This window comes from Ranitomeya imitator, chromosome 5, assembly GCF_032444005.1.
Source record: "Ranitomeya imitator isolate aRanImi1 chromosome 5, aRanImi1.pri, whole genome shotgun sequence".
NCBI classification, from domain to species: Eukaryota; Metazoa; Chordata; class Amphibia; order Anura; family Dendrobatidae; genus Ranitomeya; species Ranitomeya imitator.
In genome coordinates, this window is record NC_091286.1 from 224,186,234 (window position 1) to 224,203,240 (window position 17,007).

Genomic DNA, 17,007 nt, shown 5'->3' on the forward strand with positions numbered 1-17,007 from the left:
GTAACATCCAGCATTTTCAATATATTTGGCTTCAAAACACAATGTTTTGTAAGAAATGCATTCAAATCTATGTTTTAGACTAAGGCACAGTTTGCATTAAAAAAATTCATGGTGGCTGCTTCTTAACTTGTAAGTAAAGGACTAGATTATCCAGCTTGGATTGTTAGCCATAGTCTGTTGGTGTTATGGGCAAATCAACAACGAAGTCACTGGAAAAGGTCTTCATATCGAGAAACATTTCACTGATGTAGAAGACAAGGCTCCTACTACATAGTTTGGTCTTTTCTGTAGTAACATATGGATCTGAAACCTGGACGATAAAGAAAAAAGACAAAAGAAGAATTGACGCCTTTGAAATGTGGGGCTGGAAAAGGATGTTATCAATATCATGGATGGCAAGAACAAGCAAAACAATTTTGAAACAAATCAAGCAAGACATGTCTCTGGAAGCAAGGATCATTAGGCTACAACTTGCTTTGGGCACATCATACGAAGAGAGTACTCACTGGAGAAGGACATCATGGTCAAAAGAATAGAAGGAAGAAGGTGAAGAAGGTGAAGAGGAAGAACAGCAACCCAATGGCTTGATACAGTACAATAAAGATAACAGCAGAAATAAACCTGGTGAACCTCTAGGCTTGCACAAGATCAGTCTTCCTATGGCTTGAGACCAAGCCGAAGGCAGTTAAATAATAATTATTGGTGTTAAAGAGATTCTGTCAGGTCCAATAATGTTATTAACTTGCAGATATAGGGTTAATCTGAAGGTTAATAGCATTATAGAGATGATCAGCCACAGTACTGAAAGTGCTGAAACAAAGATAACTTTTTCTTGGAGCCATCAACTTTCGGTCATGCAAGTAAAATAAAATCTGGCACTCTTGTAAGTTGAATGTGAGATTTATTTAGCAATAGCAATAAAAAATTAAAGTAATGTTTTGGTCACAACACAGACCTTTGTAAGGGGAAGAAACAATTAGGCATGTTTCCTCAGTAACGGGTCTGGAACCGTCTGGGCTGTCACCTAAATTGCAGGGGGAAAGCTTAAAGTGCGGCACCGCTTCCTGTACTCGAGGAAAGGGTGTGTGGTCAAGCTGAGAGAACGTTCGCGTGCGAGGATTCAAAAGGTTTGGGCAGGAATGTTGAGCAAGCGAGATGCCTGTAAGGTAAAATCAGCTATGAGGTGACTGGGCAGAGTAGAGCAGAGCCTGGGATGGAAAAGCGATTGGACAGGAGACTACCGACAGAGTACCGCTCAGACGCCATTGTCCCCACTGACATCGTTGCCCTTGCTGTGACTGCTGCCACAGCTGCCCCTGCTGACATCGCTGCCCTCTCTGAGACCACTGCCACAGCCGCCTCCACTGAGAGCACTGGCCATGAGTGGCAAGCTCTGTGAACGGGAATTCGGGATGCAACGATACGAAATAGCAAACCGGCCTACCCATTGTAAACTGTGTATGGGCAGTGCTGCAAGTCTCCGTAGTGTTGGGACACTTCCCGCTGAGGATAATGACATTTCCCCCTTCATTGCCTCATCTACTGGACCCAAGACCCATATTAGGATGCCGAGGAGTCACCGTCATTGTCAGTACCAAGAGAAGACACCACCAACGTCATGAGATATTACTCCATCTTCCTCAGGACTGTGATAAACTCCCACTGCGATGCGATCTAAGCAGCCCCAGTGGCAGACAGGAGTTAGACCTTGACTGCCATCAGAGTGGTACGTTATTATTAATTGAATTGTCTGTTTCATTTGTCCTTGTTTCTTTAATTTAATCCCATTAGCCATTTACTGTATTAGGGAATATTGTCCCTCTGTTTTCTCCCTGCGTGGAGTTTCTGTTGTTTAATAAATCCCTACCACCCTTGGTCTGTGTATAGTCTGTTACTGCATCCTCCGTACCTGCTATATCACACCTTCATCAGACAATTTGTTGTGGTGTAAGAGAAAGAAGCTGCAGCACAACCAGGACAAAGGTAACTGCACAGGGGAAAATGTGTTATTTTTCTCCACAGCATTTACCCTTTTCCTGGTGGTGCTGCAGCAAACAGCAATCTGTCTGATGAAGGTCTGTGTTGAGACCGAATTGTTACCTTAATTTTGGATTGCAAAATAAATCTCACATTCAACTTACATGAGTGTCATATTTTATTTTACTTGTATTAAAGGAGGGGTATCCTATCGAATGAAGCGACATTTACAAACCCTGGCAAAAATTATGGAATAACCAGGCTTGGAGGATGTTCATTCAGTTGTTTAATTCTGTAGAAAAAAGCAGATCACAGACATGGCACAAATATAAAGTCTTTTCAAATGGCAACTTAAAGAAACACTAAAAGAAATCAAGAACAAAAAAATGTGTTGGTCAGTAATGGTTATTTTTTTAACAAGCATAGGGAAAAATTATGGAGTCACTCAATTCTGAGGAAAAAATTATGGAATCACCCTGTAAATTTTCATAACCACAACCAACACCTGCATCAAATTAGATCTGCTCATTAGTCTGCATCTAAAAAGGAGTGATCACACCTTGGAGAGCTGTTGCACCAAGTGGACTGACATGAATCATGGCTCCATCACGAGAGATGTCAATTGAAACAAAGGAGAGGATTATCAAACTCGTAAAAGAGGGTAAATCATCACACAATGTTGCAAAAGATGTTGGTTGTTCACAGTCAGCTGTGTCTAAAATCTGGACCAAATACAAACAACATAGGAAGGTTGTTAAAGGCAAACATACTGGTAGACAAAGGAAGACATCAAAGCGTCAAGACCAAAAACTTAAAGCAATATGTCTCCAAAACAGGAAATGCACTACAAAACTAATGAGCGAATGGGTGGAAACTGGAGTCAACGTCTCTGACCAAACTGTAAGAAACCACCTAAAGGAAATGGGATTTAAATAGAGAAAAGCTAAACAAAAGACATCATTAACACCTAAACAGAAAAAAAACAAGGATTATAATGGGCTAAGGAAAAGCAATTGTGGACTGTGGATGACTGGATGAAAGTCACATTCAGTGATGAATAGCGAATCTGCATTGGGCAAGGTGATGATGCCGGAACTTTTGTTTGGTGCCGTTCAATGAGATTTATAAAGTTGACTGCCTGAAGAGAACATGCAAATTTTGACAGACATTGATGATATGGGGCTGCATGTCAGGTAAAGGCACTGGGGAGATGGCTGTCATTACATCATCAGTAAATGCACAAGTTTATGTTGATATTTTGGACACTTTTCTTATCCCATCAATTGAAAGGATGTTTTGGGATGATGAAATCATTTTTCAAGATGATAATGCATCCTGTTGTGAATTCTGCTTTTGGGCTCCCTCCGGTGGTTGTAGGTGGTAATGCAGTTGTCCCTGGGCTGCAGTCTTGGACAGGTGTATCTGCTGATTGCAATTCTGACTGGGGTATTTAGGTTTGCAGGACTCATTAGTCCTTGCCAGTTGTCAATGTTTCTTGGGAAGTGTTGGATCCCTTTCTGGCTTCTCCTGCTTAGCTGCCAATTCAGCAAAGATAAGTGTCTGTTTCTTTTTCTATGACACACAAGCTGTGTGCTTGTTTTTTGATTGTATTCCTGCTCTGTGTGTAGGAGTCTCTGGAGTTGCAGATATATGTTCCACGTCTTTAGTTAGATGGAGGAATTTTTTGCATAATCTGCTGTGGATATTTTTGGAAGGGTTTGAAAGTTCCATGCGGCTCCAAGGTCACCGGATCATAACAGTACAACTGGCCCATAATGAGTTAAATGCATCTCAGAAGAAGGGAAGAAAGGCGTTGAGCCATTTTTTTCTTCAGTCTGCTTTATCTTCTCTTCCCTCTTTATCTCTGGGTGGCTGAGGAGCCTAGTGAAAGCATGAATGTTCAGGAATTAGCTTCTCGTGTAGACCAGCTTGCTGCTAGGGTACAGGGTATTTCTGATTATATTGTTTAGACTCCTGTTTTAGAACCGAAGATTCCTACTCCTGATTTGTTTTTTGGTGACAGTTCCAAATTTTGAGTTTTAAAAACAACTGTAAACTGTTGATTGCTTTGAGTCCTCGATCCTCCGGTGATTCCATTCAGCAGGTTAAAATCGTCATCTCCCTGCTGCGCGGCGACCCGCAGGATTGGGCGTTTCCCCTGGAATCTGGGAATCCGGCTTTGCTTAATGTAGACTCCTTTTTTCAGGCTTTAGGATTATTATATGATGAACCTAATTCTGTGGATCAAGCTGAGAAGACCTTGTTGGCCCTGGCTCAGGGTCAAGAGGTGGCAGAATTGTATTGTCAGAAATTCAGAAAATGGTCTGTGTTGACTAAATGGAATAATGATGCTTTGGTGGCAATTTTCAGAAAGGGTCATTCTGAATCCATTAAAGATGTTATGGTGGGGTTTCCCACGCCTTCCGGTCTGAGTGATTCTATGTCTGTGGCCATTCAGATTGACCGGCGCTTGCGGGAGCGCAGAACTGTGCGCGCTGTGGCGTTGTCCTCAGAGCAGATTCCTGAGCCAATGCAGTGTGATAGGATTCTGTCTAGAACAGAACGACAAGAATTCAGATGTCAGAATAGGTTGTGTTACTATTGTGGCAATGCTTCTCATGTCATTTCAGTCTGCCCTAAGCGGACAAAGAGGATCGCTAGTTCATTTACCATCAGCACTGTACAACCTAAATAAAATCCATGTTTTGTGTCTGCTGATCGGGATGATTGGGTGGCTTTCTTGCCATTGGCTGAGTTTGCCCTTAATAATCGGGCTAGTTCGGCTACTTTGGTTTCGCCTTTCTTTTGTAATTTTGGTTTTCATCCTCGTTTTTCTTCTGGGCAGGTTGAGCCTTCTGACTGTCCTGGTGTGGATTCTGTGGTTGACAGGTTGCAGCAGATTTGGGCTAATGTGGTGGACAATTTGGTGTTGTCTCAGGAGGAGGCTCAACGTTTTGCTAACTGTCGTCGGTGTGTTGGTTCCCGGCTTCGGGTTGGGGATCTGGTCTGGTTGTCTTCCCGTCATGTTCCTATGAAGGTTTCTTCTCCTAAGTTTAATCCTCCGTTTATTGGTCCTTATAGGATTTCTGAGATTATTTATCCGGTGTCTTTTCGACTAGCGCTTCCGGCATCTTTTGCGATCCATAATGTCTTCCATAGATCTTTATTGAGGAAATATGTGGAGCCCGTTGTTCCCTCTGTTGATCCTCCGGCCCCTGTGTTGGTTGATGGGGAGTTGGAATATGTTGTTGAGAAGATTATGGATTCCCATTTTTCGAGGCGGAAGCTTCAGTACCTTGTCAAATGGAAGGGTTATGGCCAGGAGGATAATTCTTGGGTTTTTGCCTCTGATGTCCATGCCGCTGATTTGGTTCATGCCTTTCATCTGGCTCATCCTGATCGGCCTGGGGGCTTTGGTGAGGGTTCGGTGACCCCTCCTGAAGGGGGAGGTACTGTTGTGAATTCTGCTTTTGGGCTCCCTCCGGTGGTTGTAGGTGGTAATGCAGTTGTCCCTGGGCTGCAGTCTTGGACAGGTGTATCTGCTGATTGCAATTCTGACTGGGGTATTTAGGTTTGCAGGACTCATTAGTCCTTGCCAGTTGTCAATGTTTCTTGGGAAGTGTTGGATCCCTTTCTGGCTTCTCCTGCTTAGCTGCCAATTCAGCAAAGATAAGTGTCTGTTTCTTTTTCTATGACACACAAGCTGTGTGCTTGTTTTTTGATTGTATTCCTGCTCTGTGTGTAGGAGTCTCTGGAGTTGCAGATATATGTTCCACGTCTTTAGTTAGATGGAGGAATTTTTTGCATAATCTGCTGTGGATATTTTTGGAAGGGGTTGAAATTTCCATGCGGCTCCAAGGTCACCGGATCATAACAGCATCCTGCCATAGAGCAAAAACTGTGAAAACATTCCTTGAAAAAAGACACATAAGGTCAACCTGCAAAGCTGATCTGGCAACAGTAATCAGAGAAAGTTGGAGCCAGATTGATGAAGAGTACTGTTTTGCACTCATTAAGTCCATGCCTCAGAGACTGCAAGCTGTTATAAAAGCTAGAGCTGGTGCGACAAAATACTAGTGATGTTTTGGAGTGTTATTCTTTGTTTATTTTTCATGATTCCATAATTTTTTCCTCAGAATTGAGTGACTCCATAATTTTTCCCTATGCTTGGTTAAAAAAAGTAACCATTACTGACTACTAGTGTTGAGCATTCCGATACCGCAAGTATCGGGTATCGGCCGATACTTGCGGTATCGGAAATCCGATACCGAGTTCCGATACTTTTGTGGTATCGGGAATCGGTATCGGATCCATATTAGTGTGTAAAATAAAGAATTAAAATAAAAAATATTGATATACTCACCTCTCCGGAGGCCCCTGGACTTCCATGATGTCACGGCTTCTGATTGGTCGCGTGCCACTCATGTGAACGCCACGCGACCAATCAGAAGCCGCGACGTCATTCTCAGGTCCTAAACTCCTCATTCTAGGAATTTAGGACCTGAGAATGACGTCGCGGCTTCTGATTGGTCGCGTGGCGGTCACATGAGCGGCACGCGACCAATCAGAAGCCGCGATGTCATTCTCAGGTCCTAAACGCGCTCATTTTAAGCAAAGAAGGCTGCCGGTTACCAGCGGTGATGTCCAGGGGCCTCCGGAGAGGTAATTATATCAATATTTTTATTTTAATTCTTTATTTTACACATTAATCTGGATCCCAGGGCCTGAAGGAGAGTTTCCTCTCCTTCAGACCCTGGGAACCATCAGGATACCTTCCGATACTTGGTGTCCCATTGACTTGTATTGGTATCGGGTATCGGTATCGGCGATATCCGATACTTTTCGGGTATCGGCCGATACTATCCGATACCGATACTTTCAAGTATCGGACAGTATCGCTCAACACTACTGACTACCACATTTTCTGTTATTGATTTCTTTTAGTGTTTCTTAAAGCCAGAAAGTTGCCTTTTGAAATGACTTTAGTTTTGTGCCATGTCTGTGATCTGCTTTTTTTCTACAAAATTAAACAACTGAATGAACATCCTCCAAGGCCGGTGATTCCATAATTTTTGCCAGTGGTTGTATGAGGAGCGTTTATTAAAGATTTCCCTTGACCCACTTCAATTTTTCACAGGTTGCTGAAACTGCAAATGTGTAATGATATAAGTCTCTATAGGTTGCATGACAATTTTCAACTCAGAACTGATAACGGTCTTCATTTTGCAAGTGCTGAAGTGGTGTGAGGTTTTGATAATGGACCCAGTGGAATATAGAGCAGTCATCAAGTTCCTTTACTTGAAAGGCCGCACACCAAAGGAGACGTTCAGTGAGATGAAGGAGGTTTACGGTGATGATTCCACATTATATGATGTAGTCAAGAGCTGACATCGTCAATTCAAATGTGGTCAGACTTCGGTGCAAACAGCTCCAATTCCAGGGTGACCCCACTCTGCTATTGATTAACACACCATCCAGAAAGTGGAGGTCATCATTTAGGAAAATTCTAGGGTATTCCACCTAGCCCAAAATGTCAAGATTAGTGTGCTGTCCATGGAAAAAAAATCATCGAAGACCATCACCACATGCATAAGGTATCCACTCACTGGGTTCCCCGGCTGCTCACACCTTTCCAGAAGCAGGAACGAGTCAAATGCTCTCAGGCTCTATTGACAATGTGAACAAAAACCTATATAGAAAAGAAATCTCATAAATAAGAAACAATTAAATTGTACCATGAATACCAAAAAATACTAAGCATAAACCAAAACGAAGTATTCACAGAAAAGTTGTATACAGTGTAAACTTTTAGTGCGGTGAGTTGGCAGTGGTGTGCCACTGTGGTTGGTATCAAATTACTGCTACGATTTATTTAGATTAAAATTACCTTGTTTACACTATACCTGTGGTGATTGTTGTTCGTGTAATTTAAATTACTATTTGCACCCATTGCACTATGCACTTTCCTTTTTCTTTGGTTCATAATATGAATTTATAAATTGTATGCAGTCACTTTTTCTGCTATATTACTCATTAATCTTCAACAAAAAAAATATATACAGTATATATATATATATTGTGTATATATATATATACATATATATACTGTATATATATTGTAGCATGGCTAAAGGGTGTGTAGTTGACGGAGGTATGTGTCACATAGGTGGCTTGTCGCTGTGATGTAGCTCGGAGTATTTCTTTATTGCACATAGCCATGTATATATATATATATATATATGTGTTTCAGGACCTGTGGTGATGTCAGACCACATGTCTAATCATGTGATGGGATACTGGGTGTGGTTAGCTCTATATAAGACTGGCTAATGCTTTACACAGCAGATATGTGTAGAGGTGAAACCCTCCTGAGTGTGTTAAGGCTCCAGGACTCAGCCGGAAGGACTGGACACTTGTTTTTCTTTCCTGAGCCAAAGGCTATTTGTTTTCTGTTATTTTCTGCCATGTTGTTTATGAAGCATTAAACCCTGTGAATTTTTAAAGGAACGTGCCTTCTGAGTATCAGCCGTCGCACCTGAGTGAGTGAAATCCCTACAATTGGTGGAGAATGCGGGCAGTGTTCATAGCGGAGACATAAAACTATTATTTGTCCTGGGTCAAGTCTGTTGCAAGCCAGCAAGCATTGCCGGGGAAAATGGAGGACCTGCTGAAACAGTTGGTCCAGATGCAGTCACAGCAGGAGCAAAGGCAGCAAGAGACCAACAGGCTGTTGATGCAGCAGATACAACAGAGCCAGCAGCAGGTACAACAGAGCCAGCAGAAGATACAACAGAGCCAGCAGGAGCAACGGCAGCTGATACAACAGAGCCAGCAGGAGCAACGGCAGAGCCGGCAGGAGTATCAGCAGCAGATGCAGCTTCTGGCAACCGCCATACAGGGCAAGACGAGTGCCCCAACCCCAGGTCTGGCTGATGACACCCACGTCCGGAAGACGGTAAGACGCGCATTGCAGAAAATGACCCCCAGGGATGATGTTGAGGCCTTCCTGTCAGTGTTTGAGAGGGTCGCAGAGAGGGAAAAGCTTCTGCCAGAGCAGTGGGCAGAGGTACTGGCGCCATACCTGATGGGAGAAACCCAGAAGGCATACTATGACTTTGTTAGGGCTGGCGGAATGCACCGAGTAAATATAGAGATGTTATTTGGTGTGTTCGCAGCCCGGGGTCCACCGTGCAGGAAAAGAACCTGCTGCTGGCAAACAGCGGCACAATATGGTGGTAGAAGCGAACTCTGTTGCATCACAGAGTCGCTATAAGGAAAGGACTGTGTCCTGTTAAACTCCACAGGAATACACAGTAACTGCTGAGCAGATAGCAGCTTGTGGTAACGCAGTCCAGAAGGCAAACATACAATCTCCTCACCGGAGGAGCTGGTATTCTAATGGCTTATTTCAGCCGGGGCCCTGTAACCAAACACACAATCTCCTCACCGGAGGTGCCGGTATTCTAGTGGCTTATTTCAGCCGGGTCCCTGAATACACACAAGCGTGACCACACTGGCGCAAAACTCATGTCATGCATTGATACTAGCGCATGGCCGTGCGGCCATGCGAGCCTTATATAGCTGCAGCAAGTAAAAGACCTTCCTAGAAGGACCAATGAGAGACTGCCATATCTGAGCATGTGACCCTAGATCTCCACTGAGAGATCTTACCCTGGGCATGCTCAGTGTGTGAAAAGCAGGAGTTAGTCCTAGCAGCTATAGGACCTTCCTACCATGTGACCCTCGATCTCCACTGAGAGATCTTACTCAGGGCATGCTCAGAATGAGAAAAGCAGGACTTAGTCGCAGAAGCGTTTGCTCGCCGCTGCCCAGCACTGACTTCAATGGCAGAAGCAGGAAAGGCAGCAGTAACTCTTTGTACAGAGTGGGACTGAGCAAGACGCTTGGACTGACGTCTCCGCTGAGCAGGCTCAACTGCGGCAGGAGAGGAATGGGAGACCGCAGCGGAGATGGCCCGAGATTTCCCCTGCGCAGAGGCGGGAACTCGACCCCTAACATTACCCCCCCTCCTAGGGCCCCCCCTCCTTGGACCTCGCTACGCTCAAAGGCAGCAATGAGCTGCGGAGCCTGAATGTGCTCAGCAGGCTCCCAGGACCTGTCCTCAGGACCATAACCCTTCCAGTCCACCAAATAACATTTTTTGCCACGTACCACCTTGCACCCCAAAATAGCATTCACCTCGTAATCGTCCGTAGACGAACCCGATGTCCCAGCAGATGACTCGGAAAACCGAGACATGTATACGGGTTTCAAGAGGGACACATGAAAGGTGTCGGTGATACCCAGGCGTGGCGGAAGGGCTAAACGATAGACCACAGGATTAACCTGTTCGAGGACCTTAAAAGGACCCAAGTAGCGAGGTGCAAACTTAGTGGACTCCACTCGCAGCCTGATGTTACGGGCGGAGAGCCACACCAAGTCGCCAGGAGCAAAGGTCGGAGCGGGGCGCCGATGTGCATCGGCGGAGGACCTCATTCTCTCCTTGGAGGCCCGAATGGCATCCTGAGTGTGGTCCCAAATATCCCGTGCCGCCACAGCCCAGTCTGCCACCCTGGAGTCGGCGGAAGACACGGGCATAGGCACAGGTACCCGCGGATGCTGACCATAGTTAAGGAGAAATGGGGTTTGTCCAGTGGAGTCGGCCACGGCGTTGTTCAGCGCAAACTCTGCCCAAGATAGCAAGGATGCCCAGTCATCCTGCCTGGCTGAGACAAAATGTCGCAGATATGTGACCAATGTCTGGTTGGCCCTCTCTACCAACCCATTTGTCTCGGGATGATATGCGGAAGAGAGATTTAACTCAATGCTGAGAAGACGACAATGCTCTCTCCAGAACCGAGACGCAAACTGGGGACCCCGGTCACTGACAATTTTGTCCGGCATACCGTGTAGGCGGAAGATGTGTTTTATGAACAACGCTGTCAAGGCCCGTGCAGAAGGTAACCGTGGAAGCGGGACCAAATGCACCATTTTTAGAAAAATGATCGGTGACAACCCAAATGATGGTACAGCCACGAGACTTGGGCAAACCCACCACAAAATCAATCCCGACCATCTCCCAGGGCCTGTCTGCCACCGGCAAGGGATAGAGTAACCCTGCTGGCCGTTGTCGAGGAGATTTATTTTTGGCACAGGAGACACACGCCTGAATGTAATCTCTGACATCACGAACCATATGTGGCCACCAGTACGACCTCGCCAGTAGCTCAGATGTCCTTTTTGTCCCAAAGTGTCCACCCACCCTGGACGAATGAGCCCAAGAGAGAACCTCCGGTCGCAAATTAATGGGTACAAAAGTCTTGCCCGGAGGCACAGACTCTAGCGAAACCGGAGCTATGGTTCTCAGGCTCTCAGAAGGGACAATAAGCCAAGGCTGCTCTTCCTCCTCCTCAGATGACACAACAGAGCGAGAGAGGGCGTCAGCACGAATGTTCTTCTCCCCAGCGAGAAAATGGAGGGTGAAGTGGAACCGGGAGAAGAACAAGGACCATCTGGCCTGGTGAGAATTTAGCCGCTGGGCTGTTTGCAAATATAACAAATTTTTGTGGTCCGTGAAGACTTGAAAGGGAAAGCGAGCCCCCTCCAAGAGATGTCTCCACTCCGAGAAAGCCAACTTCATCGCTAGCAACTCCCTGTCCCCGATGGAATAATTCCTCTCCGCTGGTGTGAAGGTCTTGGAGTAGAAGAAGCAAGGATGCTTCCGACCTTGAGCATCCTTTTGGAAGAGGACTGCTCCTGCACCAACGGATGAGGCATCCACCTCCATTATGAATGGCTTATCAACATCGGGACGATGTAGGATGGGAGCGCTAGCAAAACGGGACTTAATAGAAGAAAAGGCCCTGGAGACCACAATTTTGGATTTGCTCCCTTCTTGGTGAGGGCTACCAAGGGAGCTACCAAAGTTGAGAAGTGGGGAATGAACTGGCGGTAATAATTAATGAACCCCATAAAGCGCTGCACCGCTTTAAGAGAATGGGGTTCTTGCCAGTCCATCACAGCCTGTAGTTTGGCAGGATCCATAGCCAATCCCTGGGCGGAGATGATATAGCCCAGGAAAGGTAAAGACTCCTGCTCAAACATACACTTCTCCAACTTTGCATAGAGAGAATTTGCCCGTAAGAGGTCGAAGACTCTGCCAACATCTCTCCGGTGGGAGTCAATATCTGGAGAAAAGATGAGAATATCATCCAGATAGACTACGACCGAGGTGGAAAGCATATCCCGGAAGATGTCATTGACAAAGTCTTGGAAAACGGCTGGGGCATTACAGAGCCCGAAGGGCATCACCAGATACTCATAGTGCCCATCTCTGGTGTTAAATGCTGTCTTCCATTCGTCCCCCTCACGGATGCGAATCAGGTTATAAGCACCCCGCAGATCTAATTTGGTAAATACCTTAGCTCCCCTTAGCCTATCAAAAAGCTCAGAAATCAGGGGCAGCGGGTACTTATTCTTAACGGTGATGGCGTTAAGACCCCTGTAATCTATGCAAGGACGTAATTCTCCATTCTTCTTCTGCACGAAGAAGAACCCTGCCCCTGCTGGTGACACTGACTTCCTAATGAACCCTCTTGCCAAATTCTCCTGGATGTATTGGGACATGGCCTCCGTTTCCGGAAGAGAGAGGGGATAGACACGTCCCCGAGGAGGTTCTGCTCCAGGCAAGAGATCTATAGGACAGTCATTGGGGCGGTGAGGCGGAAGGGTCTCCACAGCCTTTTTGGAGAAGACGTCTGCATAGGACCAATAGTATTTGGGAAGAGAAGAGAGATTTGCGGGTATCTCAGTGGTGGAAACCTGAACGCACTCTTTCACACATCTGCCCTTACAGTATTCACTCCAACCCAATATCCTCCCAGAGGACCACTCAATATGTGGGGAGTGGAAACGGAGCCAGGGTATTCCCAGCAGAATCTCATCCATTCCCTCGGGAAGGACAAGAAGGGAAATTATCTCCTGGTGGGATGGGGACATAGCTAACGTGAAAGGGACAGTCTGGTGTGTGATCTGAGATGGAAGTGTCGACCCATTCACTACCCTAACAGTCACCGGTTTGGCGAGCATCACCAGAGGTATTGCATGGCGCAGAGCAAAAGCTGAGGAGATGAAATTCCCCTCAGCTCCAGAATCCACACAAAGCTCGACTGTTAGAGAGTAAGAGCCTAATATGATTGTCCCTTTGAAGGACAGCTTGGAGGAAAATGCCGCTGTGTCTAGTGAACCTCCTCCAAGGGTTACTAGACGCGATCGTTTACTCGACCGCCGTGGACATTTATTGGCATAATGTCCTTCTTGTTGTCAATTTCTGCAAACCACGGGTACTCGAGCGGTCCGAGACTTAGGTCCCGCTCGAGAAACCTCCATGGCCTCATGGGAGTCGGACGCCTGAACGGAAGATTCCAGAGGTCTGGCGAAGGTTGGAGCCAGCCGAAACCTCTGCCTACACTGGGCCCGCTCCAACCTCCGCTCGTTAAAACGGATGCGGGTAGATATAGAAATAAGCTCCTCCAGTGTGGCGGGAATCTCCCTGGTGGCCAAGGCGTCCTTAACATGGTCTGCCAGTCCTCTCCAGAACACCGGACTTTATCCGGCCATTCCAGCTCAGAGACCAGAGTCCGGAATTGCACGGCGAACTGGCTGACCATGGACGAACCCTGTGTTGTTGCCAACAATTGGAGCGCGGTATCGTGGGTGACACGAGGTCCCAAAAAGACCTGTTTCAGAGCGTCTAGGAAGAGAGGAGCACTCTGCGCCACACGATCATTGCGCTCCCATAGCTGCGTTGCCCACTCCAACGCCCTGCCCGACAAGAGGGATAAAATAAATCCCACTTTCTCCCATTCCGTAGGAAAACGTGCAGCCAGAAGCTCAAGATGTATGGAGCACTGACTCACGAATCCCCGACATAGCTTACTGTCACCAGCAAACTTGTCTGGAAGCGGGAGACGGGATAAAGTCGGAGCAGGGGTGGCAGAGGACAAACTGGCTGCAGCTACACTTGCAGCCTGAAAAGTGACTGCGGTAACATCCACAGCTGAGGTTGTGCGCTCGAGAGCCATCAACCTACCCTCCAGCTGCTGGATGTACCGCTGTAAACGCTGATCGTCCGCCATTCACCAGCCAGACCCTGGCGCTAGTATACTGTTAGGGCTGGCGGAATGCTCCGAGTAAATATAGAGATGTTATTTGGTGCCTTCGCAGCCCGGGGTCCACCGTGCAGGAAAAGAACCTGCTGCTGGCAAACAGCGGCACAATATGGCAGTAGAAGCGAACTCTGTTGCATCACAGAGTCGCTATAAGGAAAGGACTGTGTCCTGTTAAACTCCACAGGAATACACAGTAACTGCTGAACAGATAGCAGCTTGTGGTCACGCAGTCCAGGAGGCAAACATACAATCTCCTCACCGGAGGAGCCGGTATTCTAGTGGCTTATTTCAGCCGGGGCCCTGTAACCAAACACACAATCTCCTCACCGGAGGTGCCGGTATTCTAGTGGCTTATTTCAGCCGGGTCCCTGAATACACACAAGCGTGACCACACTGGCGCAAAACTCATGTCATGCATTGATACTAGCGCATGGCCGTGCGGCCATGCGAGCCTTATATAGCTGCAGCAAGTAAAAGACCTTCCTAGAAGGACCAATGAGAGACTGCCATACCTGAGCATGTGACCCTAAATCTCCACTGAGAGATCTTACCCTGGGCATGCTCAGTGTGTGAAAAGCAGGAGTTAGTCCTAGCAGCTATAGGACCTTCCTACCATGTGACCGTCGATCTCCACTGAGAGATCTTACTCAGGGCATGCTCAGAATGAGAAAAGCAGGACTTAGTCGCAGAAGCGTTTGCTCGCCGCTGCCCAGCACTGACTTCAATGGCAGAAGCAGGAAAGGCAGCAGTAACTCTTTGTACAGAGTGGGACTGAGCAAGACGCTTGGACTGACGTCTCCGCTGAGCAGGCTCAACTGCGGCAGGAGAGGAATGGGAGACCGCAGCGGAGATGGCCCGAGATTCCCCCTGTGCAGAGGCAGGAACTCGACCCCTAACAGACTTGACCTTGCAGGATGCCAAGGAGTATCACAAATTGAAAGCCGAGATTTTCGCATGTTTGGGGGTGACGTTGACTGTCAGGGCACAGCGAGTTCACTGCTGGGCCTATCACCGGGACAAACCACCTCGCTCCCAAATGTTTGATCTGTTGCACCTGGTCCAGAAATGGCTGCAGCCAAAGTCATCTATACCTGCACAGATGGTAGAACGGGTGATGATGGATCAGTTTGTCCATTCTTTCCCGAGGCCTATACAGTCTTGGGTTGCCAGGGTGATCCCCAGAATGCAGACGAGCTGATCGGACTGGTTGAGAGATACCAAGGGTTTGAAGGCTCCTTCAGGAGGCAGCCCATGCCGTACTGGGGGTCCCAGAAGGGAGCTGAGTCCTAAAAAGTGGTGGCGCGTCCAAGGTCACAAAGGGCGGGGGAGGTGGTGCCCAAGGTCCCTACGGGTGATATTATTTGTTGGAGGTGCCACGGGCCAGGACATATAGCTGCCCGTTGTTCCCAGACCACTGAGCAGATGGACTGCAGCATGGGACGCCGTAGTTCATACTATGCATATCAAGCCTGCAGTGTGAACTCTCCGCCCAACATGGGACCTCAAGCGTGTCCCGTAAAGGTGAACGGTCGAGCAGTAACGGCACTGTTAGTCTCGGGGAGCTTAGTGACCCTGGTGAGCGCCACTTTTCCTCTTCAACTGCTCCCATGAAAGAAGGTCGGAGTGCGATGCATACATGGTGATGCAAAGGACTATCCTATGGCCAGGGTGGACATTGAAACGGCATGTGGCACTGAGTCCCATATAGTCGGTGTCATTCGGGACTTGTTGCACCCTATAATTATTGGCCGGGATTTCTGTTTGTTTTGGGATTTGTGGGGAACAGGTTCTGAGTTCCCTAGCAAGAGTAGGGAACCATTGAACCCTGGAAGGGTGTCACCACACCCAGAGGCAGACAGGTTTCCTTTTTGTGTTCTGGTTGAGGATGAGGGGGAAGTGTCCCCTACATCTGACATTTTGGAGTTAGAGGTAACTGGTGAAAAATTTGGGACTGCCCAACATAGGGACCCCACTCTGAGGGAAGCCTTTAATAATGTCACAGTTATTAACGGGGTGGTACAGGAGCCGGGAAGACAAAAGATTTCCCCATTTTCTGATGAGTGGGGAGTTGTTGTACCGGGTCACGAAAATAAGGGAGGAGTTGGTAGAGCAGTTGGTAGTGCCGGGTCCATATAGACGGAAGGTGTTGGACATGGCCCATTCACACATCTTGGGTGGACACCTAGGGGTGGAAAAAACACAGGAACGGGTTGTGCAGAGATTCTGTTGGCCTGGGTGTCACCGGGAAATAGTGAACTGTTGCAGGTCCTGCCCTACATGTCAGCTAACTGCTCCCACTCCTCATTTCCGGAACCCCCTTGTGCCATTGCCCATTATTGAGGTGCCGTTCAAGAGAATTGCCATGGACTTAGTCGGTCCATTAGTTAAGTCAGCCCGGGGCCATCAGTATACAGTATATTAGTCATCCTGGACTATGACACATGCTATCCTGAGGCAATTCCCTTGAGAAATTCTTCCTCGAAGAGTATAGCCCGCGAGTTGGTCCATGTGTTTTCCCGGACAGGTCTCCTGAAGGAGATCCTGACTGACCAGGGGACACCTTTCATGAGCAAGGTGATGAGGGAGTTATGCAAAGTCCTGAAAATCTCCCAGTTGAGGACCTCGGTGTACCATCCCCAGTCAGATGGCCTTGTTGAGAGGTTTAACATGACACTGACAAGCATGCTGAGAAAAGCTATAGAGAAAGGCGATAGAGACTGGGATTGTCTCTTACCATATCTGATGTTTTCCATTCAGGAAGTTCCACAGGCCTCCACAGGGTTTTCACCATTTGAGCTTCTATATGGCCGACATCCACGAGGACTCCTGGATATAGCCAAGGAAACCTGGGAAACCGAAG